This window comes from Zeus faber (genome assembly GCF_960531495.2).
Source record: "Zeus faber genome assembly, chromosome: 4".
NCBI classification, from domain to species: domain Eukaryota; kingdom Metazoa; phylum Chordata; class Actinopteri; order Zeiformes; family Zeidae; genus Zeus; species Zeus faber.
Genome location: NC_137191.1, coordinates 35,860,992 through 35,874,013, shown reverse-complemented (window position 1 = coordinate 35,874,013; position 13,022 = coordinate 35,860,992).

Here is a 13,022-nt window from a genome sequence, read left to right as displayed (position 1 = left end):
GGAAATTTGAAGTCGGGCGTAGTACACGGTGGATATTTTAAGTCGGGCGTAGTACACGGTGGAAATTCGAAGTCGGACGTAGTACACGGTGGAAATTCGAAGTCGGGCGTAGTACATGGTGGATATTTGAAGTCGGGCGTAGTACACGGTAGGTATTTGAAGTTGGACGTAGTACACAGTGGAAATTTGAAGTCGGACGTAGTACACGGTGGATATTTGAAGTCGGGCGTAGTACACAGTGAAAATTTGAAGTTGGACGTAGTATACGGTGGATATTTGAAGTCGGACGTAGTACACGGTGGATATTTGAAGTCGGACGTAGTATACGGTGAATATTTGCAGTCGGAAGTAGTACACGGTGGAAATTTGAAGTCGGACATAGTATACGGTGGATATTTGAAGTCGGAAGTAGTACACGGTGGATATTCGAAGTCGGACGTAGTACACGGTGGATATTTGAAGTAGGGCGTAGTACACGGTGGATATTTGAAGTCGGAAGTAGTACACGGTGGATATTCGAAGTCGGACGTAGTACACGGTGGATATTTGAAGTAGGGCGTAGTACACGGTGGAAATTCGAAGTCGGACGTAGTACACGGTGGATATTCGAAGTCGGACGTAGTACACGGTGCATATTTGAAGTCGGGCGTAGTACACGGTGGATATTTGAAGTCGGCGTAATACACGGTGGATATTTGAAGTCGGGCGTAGTACACGGTGGAAATTCGAAGTCGGATGTAGTACACGGTGGATATTTGAAGTCGGGCGTAGTACACGGTGGATATTTGAAGTCGGAAGTAGTACACGGTGGATATTTGAAGTCGGACGTAGTACACGGTGGATATTTGAAGTAGGGCGTAGTACACGGTGGAAATTCGAAGTTGGATGTAGTACACGGTGGAAATTCGAAGTCGGACGTAGTACACGGTGGATATTTGAAGTGGGATGTAGTACACGGTGGATATTTGAAGTCGGGCGTGGTACACGGTGGATATTTGAAGTCGGAAGTAGTACACGGTGGATATTTGAAGTCGGGCATGGTACACGGTGGATATTTGAAGTCGGCGTAGTACACGGTGGATATTTGAAGTCGGGCGTAGTACACGGTGGAAATTCGAAGTCGGACGTAGTACACGGTGGATATTTGAAGTCAGGCTTAGTACACGGTGGATATTTGAAGTGGGATGTAGTACACGGTGGAAATTTGAAGTCGGACGTAGAACACGGTGGATATTTGAAGTCGGAAGTAGTACACGGTGGAAATTCGAAGTCGGGCGTAGTACACGGTGGATATTTGAAGTCGGGCGTAGTACACGGTGGATATTTGAAGTCGGAAGTAGTACACGGTGGATATTTGAAGTCGGCCGTACTACACGGTGGATATTTGAAGTCGGAAGTAGTACACGGTGGATATTTGAAGTCGGACGTAGTACACGGTGGATATTTGAAGTCGGAAGTAGTACACGGTGGAAATTTGAAGTCGGACGTAGAACACGGTGGATATTTGAAGTCGGACGTAGTACACGGTGGATATTTGAAGTTGGACGTAGTACACGGTGGATATTTGAAGTCGGGCGAAGTACACGGTGGATATTTGAAGTCGGGCGTAGTACACGGTGGTTATTTGAAGTCGGGCGTAGTACACGGTGGATATTTGAAGTCGGGCGTAGTACACGGTGGTTATTTGAAGTCGGACGTAGTACACGGTGGATATTTGAAGTCGGGCGTAGTACACGGTGGATATTTGAAGTCGGGCGTAGTACACGGTGGATATTTGAAGTCGGGCGTAGTACACGGTGGATATTTGAAGTCGTACGTAGTACACGTTGGATATTTGAAGTGGGACGTAGTACACGGTGGATATTTGAAGTCGGGCGTAGTACACGGTGGAAATTCGAAGTCGGAAGTAGTACACGGTGGATATTTGAAGTCGGACGTAGTACACGGTGGATATTTGAAGTCGGAAGTAGTACACGGTGGAAATTTGAAGTCGGACGTAGAACACGGTGGATATTTGAAGTCGGACGAAGTACACGGTGGATATTTGAAGTTGGACGTAGTACACGGTGGATATTTGAAGTAGGGCGTAGTACACGGTGGAAATTCGAAGTCGGACGTAGTACACGGTGGAAATTTGAAGTCGGACGTAGAACACGGTGGATATTTGAAGTCGGAAGTAGTACACGGTGGATATTTGAAGTTGGACGTAGTACACGGTGGATATTTGAAGTCGGGCGTAGTACATGTTGGAAATTCGAAGTCGGACGTAGTACACGGTGGAAATTCGAAGTCGGGCGTAGTACACGGTGGATATTTGAAGTTGGACGTAGTACACGGTCGAAATTTGAAGTCGGGCGTAGTACACGGTGGATATTTAAAGTCGGGCGTAGTACACGGTGGATATTTGAAGTCGGAAGTAGTACACGGTGGATATTTGAAGTCGGCCGTAGTACACGGTGGATATTTGAAGTCGGAAGTAGTACACGGTGGATATTTGAAGTCGGACGTAGTACACGGTGGATATTTGAAGTCGGAAGTAGTACACGGTGGATATTTGAAGTCGGAAGTAGTACACGGTGGAAATTTGAAGTCGGACGTAGAACACGGTGGATATTTGAAGTCGGACGTAGTACACGGTGGATATTTGAAGTTGGACGTAGTACACGGTGGATATTTGAAGTAGGGCGTAGTACACGGTGGAAATTCAAAGTCGGACGTAGTACACGGTGGATATTCGAAGTCGGACGTAGTACACGGTGGAAATTTGAAGTCGGACGTAGAACACGGTGGATATTTGAAGTCGGAAGTAGTACACGGTGGATATTTGAAGTTGGACGTAGTACACGGTGGATATTTGAAGTAGGGCGTAGTACACGGTGGAAATTCGAAGTCGGACGTAGTACACGGTGGATATTTGAAGTCGGGCTTAGTACACGGTGGATATTTGAAGTCGGGCGTAGTACACGGTGGATATTTGAAGTCGGGCGTAGTACACGGTGGAAATTCGAAGTGGGACGTAGTACACGGTGGATATTTGAAGTCGGACGTAGTACACGGTGGATATTTGAAGTCGGAAGTAGTACACGGTGGATATTTGAAGTCGGACGTAGTACACGGTGGATATTTGAAGTCGGGCGTAGTATACGTTGGAAATTCGAAGTCGGACGTAGTACACGGTGGATATTTGAAGTCGTACGTAGTACACGTTGGATATTTGAAGTCGTACGTAGTACACGGTGGATATTTGAAGTCGGGGGTAGTACACGGTGGATATTTGAAGTCGGGCGTAGTACACGGTGGAAATTCGAAGTCGGACGTAGTACACGGTGGATATTTGAAGTCGGGCGTAGTACACGGTGGATATTTGAAGTCGGGCGTAGTACACGGTGGAAATTCGAAGTCGGACGTAGTACACGGTGGATATTTGAAGTGGGACGTAGTACACGGTGGATATTTGAAGTCGGGCGTAGTACACGGTGGAAATTCGAAGTCGGGCGTAGTACACGGTGGAAATTCGAAGTCGGGCGTAGTACACGGTGGATATTTGAAGTCGGGCGTAGTACACGGTAGGTATTTGAAGTTGGACGTAGTACACAGTGGTTATTTGAAGTCGGGCGTAGTACACGGTGGAAATTCGAAGTCGGGCGTAGTACACGGTGGATATTCGAAGTCGGGCGTAGTACACGGTGGATATTTGAAGTCGGGCGTAGTACACGGTGGAAATTCGAAGTCGGACGTAGTATACGGTAGATATTTTAAGTCGGACGTAGTACACGGTGGATAATCGAAGTCGGACGTAGTACACGGTGGATATTTGAAGTCGGAAGTAGTACGCAGTGGATATTTGAAGTCGGAAGTAGTACGCGGTGGATATTTGAAGTCGGGCGTAGTACACGGTGGATATTTGAAGTCGGGCGTAGTACACGGTGGATATTTGAAGTCGGAAGTAGTACACGGTGGATATTTGAAGTCGGGCGAAGTACACGGTGGATATTTGAAGTCGGACGTAGTACACGGTCGAAATTTGAAGTCGGGCGTAGTACACGGTGGATATTTGAAGTCGGGCGTAGTACACGGTGGATATTTGAAGTCGGAAGTAGTACACGGTGGATATTTGAAGTCGGCCGTAGTACACGGTGGATATTTGAAGTCGGAAGTAGTACACGGTGGATATTTGAAGTCGGACGTAGTACACGGTGGATATTTGATGTCGGAAGTAGTACACGGTGGAAATTTGAAGTCGGACGTAGAACACGGTGGATATTTGAAGTCGGACGTAGTACACGGTGGATATTTGAAGTTGGACGTAGTACACGGTGGATATTTGAAGTCGGGCTTAGTACACGGTGGATATTTGAAGTCGGGCGTAGTACACGGTGGATATTTGAAGTCGGGCGTAGTACACGGTGGAAATTCGAAGTGGGACGTAGTACACGGTGGATATTTGAAGTCGGACGTAGTACACGGTGGATATTTGAAGTCGGAAGTAGTACACGGTGGATATTTGAAGTCGGACGTAGTACACGGTGGATATTTGAAGTCGGGCGTAGTATACGTTGGAAATTCGAAGTCGGACGTAGTACACGGTGGATATTTGAAGTCGTACGTAGTACACGTTGGATATTTGAAGTCGTACGTAGTACACGGTGGATATTTGAAGTCGGGGGTAGTACACGGTGGATATTTGAAGTCGGGCGTAGTACACGGTGGAAATTCGAAGTCGGACGTAGTACACGGTGGATATTTGAAGTCGGGCGTAGTACACGGTGGATATTTGAAGTCGGGCGTAGTACACGGTGGAAATTCGAAGTCGGACGTAGTACACGGTGGATATTTGAAGTGGGACGTAGTACACGGTGGATATTTGAAGTCGGGCGTAGTACACGGTGGAAATTCGAAGTCGGGCGTAGTACACGGTGGAAATTCGAAGTCGGGCGTAGTACACGGTGGATATTTGAAGTCGGGCGTAGTACACGGTAGGTATTTGAAGTCGGAAGTAGTACGCGGTGGATATTTGAAGTCGGGCGTAGTACACGGTGGATATTTGAAGTCGGGCGTAGTACACGGTGGATATTTGAAGTCGGAAGTAGTACACGGTGGATATTTGAAGTCGGGCGTAGTACACGGTGGATATTTGAAGTCGGAAGTAGTACACGGTGGATATTTGAAGTCGGGCGAAGTACACGGTGGATATTTGAAGTCGGACGTAGTACACGGTGGATATTTGAAGTCGGGCGTAGTACACGGTGGATATTTGAAGTCGGAAGTAGTACACGGTGGATATTTGAAGTCGGCCGTAGTACACGGTGGATATTTGAAGTCGGAAGTAGTACACGGTGGATATTTGAAGTCGGACGTAGTACACGGTGGATATTTGAAGTCGGAAGTAGTACACGGTGGAAATTTGAAGTCGGACGTAGAACACGGTGGATATTTGAAGTCGGACGTAGTACACGGTGGATATTTGAAGTTGGACGTAGTACACGGTGGATATTTGAAGTAGGGCGTAGTACACGGTGGAAATTCAAAGTCGGACGTAGTACACGGTGGATATTCGAAGTCGGACGTAGTACACGGTGGAAATTTGAAGTCGGACGTAGTACACAGTGAAAATTTGAAGTTGGACGTAGTACACGGTGGATATTTGAAGTCGGACGTAGTACACGGTGGATATTTGAAGTCGGACGTAGTATACGGTGAATATTTGAAGTCGGAAGTAGTACACGGTGGATATTTGAAGTCGGACGTAGTATACGGTGAATATTTGAAGTCGGAAGTAGTACACAGTGGAAATTTGAAGTCGGACGTAGAACACGGTGGATATTTGAAGTCGGAAGTAGTACACGGTGGATATTTGAAGTCGGACGTAGTACACGGTGGATATTTGAAGTAGGGCGTAGTACAAGGTGGAAATTCGAAGTCGGAAGTAGTACACGGTGGATATTTGAAGTCGGACGTAGTACACGGTGGATATTTGAAGTAGGGCGTAGTACACGGTGGAAATTCGAAGTCGGACGTAGTACACGGTGGATATTTGAAGTCGGAAGTAGTACACGGTGGATATTCGAAGTCGGACGTAGTACACGGTGGATATTTGAAGTCGGGCGTAGTACACGGTGGATATTTGAAGTCGGAAGTAGTACACGGTGGATATTTGAAGTCGGACGTAGTACACGGTGGATATTTGAAGTAGGGCGTAGTACACGGTGGAAATTCGAAGTCGGACGTAGTACACGGTGGAAATTCGAAGTCGGACGTAGTACACGGTGGATATTTGAAGTGGGATGTAGTACACGGTGGATATTTGAAGTCGGGCGTGGTACACGGTGGATATTTGAAGTCGGAAGTAGTACAAGGTGGATATTTGAAGTCGGGCGTAGTACACGGTGGATATTTGAAGTCGGCGTAGTACACGGTGGATATTTGAAGTCGGGCGTAGTACACGGTGGAAATTCGAAGTCGGACGTAGTACACGGTGGATATTTGAAGTCAGGCTTAGTACACGGTGGAAATTCGAAGTCGGACGTAGTACACGGTGGATATTCGAAGTCGGGCGTAGTACACGGTGGATATTTGAAGTCGGACGTAGTACACGGTGGATATTCGAAGGCGGGCGTAGTACACGTTGGAAATTCGAAGTCGGACGTAGTACACGGTGGAAATTCGAAGTCGGACGTAGTACACGGTGGAAATTTGAAGTGGGACGTAGTACACGGTGGATATTTGAATTTGGGCGTAGTACACGGTGGATATTTGAAGTCGGGCATAGTACACGGTGGATATTTGAAGTCGGAAGTAGTACACGGTGGATATTTGAAGTCGGGCGTAGAACACGGTGGATATTTGAAGTCGGAAGTAGTACACGGTGGATATTTGAAGTCGGGCGTAGTACACGGTGGATATTCAAAGTCGGACGTAGTACACGGTGGATATTTGAAGTCGGACGTAGTACACGGTGGATATTTGAAGTCGGAAGTAGTACACGGTGGAAATTTGAAGTCGGACGTAGAACACGGTGGATATTTGAAGTCGGACGTAGTACACGGTGGATATTTGAAGTTGGACGTAGTACACGGTGGATATTTGAAGTAGGGCGTAGTACACGGTGGAAATTCAAAGTCGGACGTAGTACACGGTGGATATTCGAAGTCGGACGTAGTACACGGTGGAAATTTGAAGTCGGACGTAGAACACGGTGGATATTTGAAGTCGGAAGTAGTACACGGTGGATATTTGAAGTAGGGCGTAGTACACGGTGGAAATTCGAAGTCGGACGTAGTACACGGTGGATATTTGAAGTCGGGCTTAGTACACGGTGGATATTTGAAGTCGGGCGTAGTACACGGTGGATATTTGAAGTCGGGCGTAGTACACGGTGGAAATTCGAAGTGGGACGTAGTACACGGTGGATATTTGAAGTCGGACGTAGTACACGGTGGATATTTGAAGTCGGAAGTAGTACACGGTGGATATTTGAAGTCGGACGTAGTACACGGTGGATATTTGAAGTCGGGCGTAGTATACGTTGGAAATTCGAAGTCGGACGTAGTACACGGTGGATATTTGAAGTCGTACGTAGTACACGTTGGATATTTGAAGTCGTACGTAGTACACGGTGGATATTTGAAGTCGGGGGTAGTACACGGTGGATATTTGAAGTCGGGCGTAGTACACGGTGGAAATTCGAAGTCGGACGTAGTACACGGTGGATATTTGAAGTCGGGCGTAGTACACGGTGGATATTTGAAGTCGGGCGTAGTACACGGTGGAAATTCGAAGTCGGACGTAGTACACGGTGGATATTTGAAGTCGGACGTAGTACACGGTGGATATTTGAAGTCGGGCGTAGTACACGGTGGAAATTCGAAGTCGGACGTAGTACACGGTGGATATTTGAAGTCGGACGTAGTACACGGTGGATATTTGAAGTCGGGCGTAGTACACGGTGGAAATTCGAAGTCGGGCGTAGTACACGGTGGAAATTCGAAGTCGGGCGTAGTACACGGTGGATATTTGAAGTCGGGCGTAGTACACGGTAGGTATTTGAAGTTGGACGTAGTACACAGTGGAAATTTGAAGTCGGACGTAGTACACAGTGAAAATTTGAAGTTGGACGTAGTACACGGTGGATATTTGAAGTCGGACGTAGTACACGGTGGATATTTGAAGTCGGACGTAGTATACGGTGAATATTTGAAGTCGGAAGTAGTACACAGTGGAAATTTGAAGTCGGACGTAGAACACGGTGGATATTTGAAGTCGGAAGTAGTACACGGTGGATATTTGAAGTCGGACGTAGTACACGGTGGATATTTGAAGTCGGGCGTAGTACACGGTGGATATTTGAAGTCGGCGTAGTACACGGTGGATATTTGAAGTCGGGCGTAGTACACGGTGGAAATTCGAAGTCGGACGTAGTACACGGTGGATATTTGAAGTCGGAAGTAGTACACGGTGGATATTCGAAGTCGGACGTAGTACACGGTGGATATTTGAAGTCGGGCGTAGTACACGGTGGATATTTGAAGTCGGAAGTAGTACACGGTGGATATTTGAAGTCGGACGTAGTACACGGTGGATATTTGAAGTAGGGCGTAGTACACGGTGGAAATTCGAAGTCGGACGTAGTACACGGTGGAAATTCGAAGTCGGACGTAGTACACGGTGGATATTTGAAGTGGGATGTAGTACACGGTGGATATTTGAAGTCGGGCGTGGTACACGGTGGATATTTGAAGTCGGAAGTAGTACACGGTGGATATTTGAAGTCGGGCGTAGTACACGGTGGATATTTGAAGTCGGCGTAGTACACGGTGGATATTTGAAGTCGGGCGTAGTACACGGTGGAAATTCGAAGTCGGACGTAGTACACGGTGGATATTTGAAGTCAGGCTTAGTACACGGTGGAAATTCGAAGTCGGACGTAGTACACGGTGGATATTCGAAGTCGGGCGTAGTACACGGTGGATATTTGAAGTCGGACGTAGTACACGGTGGATATTCGAAGGCGGGCGTAGTACACGTTGGAAATTCGAAGTCGGACGTAGTACACGGTGGAAATTCGAAGTCGGACGTAGTACACGGTGGAAATTTGAAGTGGGACGTAGTACACGGTGGATATTTGAATTTGGGCGTAGTACACGGTGGATATTTGAAGTCGGGCATAGTACACGGTGGATATTTGAAGTCGGAAGTAGTACACGGTGGATATTTGAAGTCGGGCGTAGAACACGGTGGATATTTGAAGTCGGAAGTAGTACACGGTGGATATTTGAAGTCGGGCGTAGTACACGGTGGATATTCAAAGTCGGACGTAGTACACGGTGGAAATTCGAAGTCGGGCGTAGTACACGGTGGATATTCGAAGTCGGGCGTAGTACACGGTGGATATTTGAAGTCGGGCGTAGTACACGGTGGATATTTGAAGTTGGACGTAGTACATGGTGGATATTTGAAGTCGGGCGTAGTACACGGTGGAAATTCGAAGTCGGACGTAGTACACGGTGGATATTCGAAGTCGGACGTAGTACACGGTGGATATTTGAAGTCGGGCGTAGTACACGGTGGATATTTGAAGTCGGAAGTAGTACACAGTGGATATTTGAAGTCGGACGTAGTACACGGTGGATATTTGAAGTAGGGCGTAGTACACGGTGGAAATTCGAAGTCGGACGTAGTACACGGTGGAAATCCGAAGTCGGACGTAGTACACGGTGGATATTTGAAGTGGGATGTAGTACACGGTGGATATTCGAAGGCGGGCGTAGTACACGTTGGAAATTCGAAGTCGGACGTAGTACACGGTGGAAATTCGAAGTCGGACGTAGTACACGGTGGAAATTTGAAGTCGGACGTAGTACACGGTGGAAATTTGAAGTCGGACGTAGTACACGGTGGAAATTTGAAGTGGGACGTAGTACACGGTGGATATTTGAAGTGGGACGTAGTACACGGTGGATATTTGAAGTGGGACGTAGTACACGGTGGAAATTCGAAGTCGGACGTAGTACACGGTGGATATTTGAAGTCAGGCTTAGTACACGGTGGAAATTCGAAGTCGGACGTAGTACACGGTGGATATTCGAAGTCGGGCGTAGTACACGGTGGATATTTGAAGTCGGACGTAGTACACGGTGGATATTCGAAGGCGGGCGTAGTACACGTTGGAAATTCGAAGTCGGACGTAGTACACGGTGGAAATTCGAAGTCGGACGTAGTACACGGTGGAAATTTGAAGTGGGACGTAGTACACGGTGGATATTTGAATTTGGGCGTAGTACACGGTGGATTTTTGAAGTCGGGCATAGTACACGGTGGATATTTGAAGTCGGAAGTAGTACACGGTGGATATTTGAAGTCGGGCGTAGAACACGGTGGATATTTGAAGTCGGAAGTAGTACACGGTGGATATTTGAAGTCGGGCGTAGTACACGGTGGATATTCAAAGTCGGACGTAGTACACGGTGGAAATTCGAAGTCGGGCGTAGTACACGGTGGATATTCGAAGTCGGGCGTAGTACATGGTGGATATTTGAAGTCGGGCGTAGTACACGGTGGAAATTCGAAGTCGGACGTAGTACACGGTGGATATTCGAAGTCGGACGTAGTACACGGTGGATATTTGAAGTCGGGCGTAGTACACGGTGGATATTTGAAGTCGGAAGTAGTACACGGTGGATATTTGAAGTCGGACGTAGTACACGGTGGATATTTGAACTAGGGCGTAGTACACGGTGGAAATTCGAAGTCGGACGTAGTACACGGTGGAAATTCGAAGTCGGACGTAGTACACGGTGGATATTTGAAGTGGGATGTAGTACACGGTGGATATTCGAAGGCGGGCGTAGTACACGTTGGAAATTCGAAGTCGGACGTAGTACACGGTGGAAATTCGAAGTCGGACGTAGTACACGGTGGAAATTTGAAGTCGGACGTAGTACACGGTGGAAATTTGAAGTCGGACGTAGTACACGGTGGAAATTTGAAGTGGGACGTAGTACACGGTGGATATTTGAAGTGGGACGTAGTACACGGTGGATATTTGAAGTGGGACGTAGTACACGGTGGAAATTCGAAGTCGGACGTAGTACACGGTGGATATTTGAAGTCGGGCGTAGTACACGGTAGGTATTTGAAGTTGGACGTAGTACACAGTGGATATTTGAAGTCGGGCGTAGTACACGGTGGAAATTCGAAGTCGGGCGTAGTACACGGTGGATATTCGAAGTCGGGCGTAGTACACGGTGGATATTTTAAGTCGGACGTAGTACACGGTGGATAATCGAAGTCGGACGTAGTACACGGTGGATATTTGAAGTCGGAAGTAGTACGCAGTGGATATTTGAAGTCGGAAGTAGTACGCGGTGGATATTTGAAGTCGGGCGTAGTACACGGTGGATATTTGAAGTCGGGCGTAGTACACGGTGGATATTTGAAGTCGGAAGTAGTACACGGTGGATATTTGAAGTCGGGCGAAGTACACGGTGGATATTTGAAGTCGGACGTAGTACACGGTCGAAATTTGAAGTCGGGCGTAGTACACGGTGGATATTTGAAGTCGGGCGTAGTACACGGTGGATATTTGAAGTCGGAAGTAGTACACGGTGGATATTTGAAGTCGGCCGTAGTACACGGTGGATATTTGAAGTCGGAAGTAGTACACGGTGGATATTTGAAGTCGGACGTAGTACACGGTGGATATTTGAACTAGGGCGTAGTACACGGTGGAAATTCGAAGTCGGACGTAGTACACGGTGGAAATTCGAAGTCGGACGTAGTACACGGTGGATATTTGAAGTGGGATGTAGTACACGGTGGATATTCGAAGGCGGGCGTAGTACACGTTGGAAATTCGAAGTCGGACGTAGTACACGGTGGAAATTCGAAGTCGGACGTAGTACACGGTGGAAATTTGAAGTCGGACGTAGTACACGGTGGAAATTTGAAGTCGGACGTAGTACACGGTGGAAATTTGAAGTGGGACGTAGTACACGGTGGATATTTGAAGTGGGACGTAGTACACGGTGGATATTTGAAGTGGGACGTAGTACACGGTGGATATTTGAAGTGGGACGTAGTACACGGTGGAAATTCGAAGTCGGACGTAGTACACGGTGGATATTTGAAGTCGGGCGTAGTACACGGTAGGTATTTGAAGTTGGACGTAGTACACAGTGGATATTTGAAGTCGGGCGTAGTACACGGTGGAAATTCGAAGTCGGGCGTAGTACACGGTGGATATTCGAAGTCGGGCGTAGTACACGGTGGATATTTGAAGTCGGGCGTAGTACACGGTGGAAATTCGAAGTCGGACGTAGTATACGGTAGATATTTTAAGTCGGACGTAGTACACGGTGGATAATCGAAGTCGGACGTAGTACACGGTGGATATTTGAAGTCGGAAGTAGTACGCAGTGGATATTTGAAGTCGGAAGTAGTACGCGGTGGATATTTGAAGTCGGGCGTAGTACACGGTGGATATTTGAAGTCGGGCGTAGTACACGGTGGATATTTGAAGTCGGAAGTAGTACACGGTGGATATTTGAAGTCGGGCGAAGTACACGGTGGATATTTGAAGTCGGACGTAGTACACGGTCGAAATTTGAAGTCGGGCGTAGTACACGGTGGATATTTGAAGTCGGGCGTAGTACACGGTGGATATTTGAAGTCGGAAGTAGTACACGGTGGATATATGAAGTCGGCCGTAGTACACGGTGGATATTTGAAGTCGGAAGTAGTACACGGTGGATATTTGAAGTCGGACGTAGTACACGGTGGATATTTGAAGTCGGAAGTAGTACACGGTGGAAATTTGAAGTCGGACGTAGAACACGGTGGATATTTGAAGTCGGACGTAGTACACGGTGGATATTTGAAGTTGGACGTAGTACACGGTGGATATTTGAAGTAGGGCGTAGTACACGGTGGAAATTCAAAGTCGGACGTAGTACACGGTGGATATTCGAAGTCGGACGTAGTACACGGTGGAAATTTGAAGTCGGACGTAGAACACGGTGGATATT